The sequence below is a fragment of the Megalopta genalis genome, unplaced genomic scaffold (genome assembly GCF_051020955.1).
Source record: "Megalopta genalis isolate 19385.01 unplaced genomic scaffold, iyMegGena1_principal scaffold0047, whole genome shotgun sequence".
NCBI classification, from domain to species: domain Eukaryota; kingdom Metazoa; phylum Arthropoda; class Insecta; order Hymenoptera; family Halictidae; genus Megalopta; species Megalopta genalis.
Window position 1 is genome coordinate 372,326 of NW_027476116.1, and position 2,675 is coordinate 375,000.

The following is a 2,675-nucleotide window of genomic DNA, read 5'->3' on the forward strand; positions in this document are numbered from 1 at the left end:
CCTTGTCTTTTTCGCAGACGCAGGAGGGCTAACAGCTGCTGCTGTAGCTTCCGCGTCTGTGGCGACGGCTTCACTCCGAGTAGGAGCTGGACCCGCCGACTTAGATCGTTCAATTTGTGTTTTCGATTTAGATCCCATAATGTGAATCTTTCTTTCATCCGGTACGCTCCCCGGCCACCACCGACCCACACATTTTGGAACCCGCCATCAGGCTGGGTTAGGGCTACGCACCGGACATAGTCTGCTGACTGGGCCGATTACTCAACCCAGCCCGCGTCCTCGCCCGTCAGAACCCACTCGCCGAAGCGTATGGTCGTTCCAAGCCGATTGACTGGACCAGGGCTGCTTTTCTCGTCCAGCCTCCCATCTAGCCGAAGCAGAGGCCAAAGGTACGTGTTGGGGACGTCTCACCCGCAGGAGAGGGCCCCCTCAGATCCCAGGATCCTCTTTTCCGACGACAAGGGTCGCCACGCACGGCAAACACGCGGGAGACAGCAGTCGGAGAGGCTGCCTCTTCCTCTCCACCACACTTCGTTCGGTTCGCTGCGTTTTGAGAACACGAGCTATCCAGCGGTACCTTTTTCGTGGAGGCTCAAGTGTGGCTAGGGCACGTTTGCCCCTTGCGGCCTGGGTTGCCCAGGTGATTGGTTGCATCCCGATTTCTAGATCCAGCGGCATGTTGCTACGTGGCGCGCTCAGACAACGAAAATGCGGCATTCCGGTCAGACCAGAAAAACCGCATAACGTGACGCGGGGGACTGCAGCCACAAGTGACAACAGTCCCCCGGTAGGGAGTAGTACAGCATATTCAATGCTGTACATGAACACGCCACAGCCCGTATGCTTAGTTCAAGGGCCTCGCCATTATGCGAAGTACTACATGTACAACGCACTGGCGGTCTCAAAATACCCTCATCGCCGATGCATCTGATGCATCCGTCAACTCGGCAGCATTCACTCCGTCGGCGTGTTGCTTTGTGGCGTGTTCAGATAACGAAAATGCGGCATTCCAGTCAGACCAGAAAAACCGCATAACGTAACGCGGGGGACTGAAGCCACAAGTGACAACAGTCCCCCGGATGGGAGTAGTACAGCATATTCAATGCTGTACATGAACACACCACAGCCCGTATGCTTAGTTCAAGGGCCTCGCCATTATGCGAAGTACTACATGTACAACGCACTGGCGGTCTCAAGTGCTTTCATCGCCGATGCACCTATCGACTCAGCAGCAACATTCAATCCGACGGCGTGTTGCTTCGTGGCGTGTTCAGACAACGAAAATGCGGCATTCCAGTTAGACCAGAAAAACCGCATAACGTGACGCGGGGGACTGCAGCCACAAGTGACAACAGTCCCCCGCTAAGGAGTAGTACAGCATATTCAATGCTGTACATGAACACGCCACAGCCCGCATGCTTAATCTCGGGCCTCGCCATTATGCGAAGTACTACATGTACGACGCACTGACGGTCTAAAATGCCTTCATCGTCGACGCATCCATCGACTCGGTAGTAGCAACAACCTTCGCGAGGACTAGTTCGGGGGTCGCCTCTCAACCCTGGGTGGCCACAGACCGCCACCGCCAGTAGATAGGGACAGATGGGAATCTCGTTAATCCATTCATGCGCGTCACTAATTAGATGACGAGGCATTTGGCTACCTTAAGAGAGTCATAGTTACTCCCGCCGTTTACCCGCGCTTTTTTGAATTTCTTCACGTTGACATTCAGAGCACTGGGCAGAAATCACATTGCGTCAACACCCGTGGGGGCCATCGCAATGCTTTGTTTTAATTAGACAGTCGGATTCCCCTAGTCCGTGCCAGTTCTGAGCTGAGCGTTGAATGGCGGCCGAAGAGGACGACCGCACCGATGGGAAACGCCACGGAAGCCTCGCAGCAAGGAAGATCCGCGGGAGGCCAAGGCACGGGACCGAGCTCGGATCCCAGCCACGAGAGCCGTTCACCTCGCCCAGGCCCGGCACGTCAGCCAGACCCGCTTCCCGACCAAGCCCGACACGCCCCGCTCCTCAGAGCCAATCCTTATCCCGAAGTTACGGATCCAATTTGCCGACTTCCCTTACCTACATTAATCTATCGACTAGAGGCTCTTTACCTTGGAGACCTGCTGCGGATATGGGTACGAACCGGCGCGACACCTCCACGTGGCCCTCTCCTGGATTTTCAAGGTCCGAGGGGATGATCCGGACACCGCCGCAACTGCGGTGCTCTTCGCGTTCCAAACCCTATCTCCCTGCTAGAGGTTTCCAGGGAACTCGAACGCTTATACAGAAAAGAAAACTCTCCCCGGATCTCCCGACGGCGTCTCCAGGTCATTTTGGGTTACCCCGACGAACACTCTTACGAGGGCCCGAATGGTATGCGGTTCCGCTGCCGGGTTCCGGAATAGAAACCGGATTCCCTTTCGCCCAATGGGTGTTTTTTGTGCATGTATATAATAACAAAATATGCTGCGATTTATATAATAATAAAAAAAATAATAAAATAGCTGCGTTTTTTTTTACAAGTGTTTAACGTCTTAGGACACCTCATCTACATAGGATTTCTCTTAGGGCTTAGGATCGACTGACTCGTGTGCAACGGCTGTTCACACGAAACCCTTCTCCACGTCAGTCCTCCAGGGCCTCGCTGGAGTATTTGCTACTACCACCAAG

The 2,675-nt window shown here is 54.3% G+C and overlaps 1 pseudogene; it reads right to left on the reverse strand.

Annotated features, from left to right (window-relative positions):
- Positions 1 to 1,558: 1,558 nt before the first annotated feature.
- Positions 1,559 to 2,675, reverse strand: part of LOC143261303 (large subunit ribosomal RNA) — a 2,995-nt pseudogene continuing 1,878 nt past the window's right edge.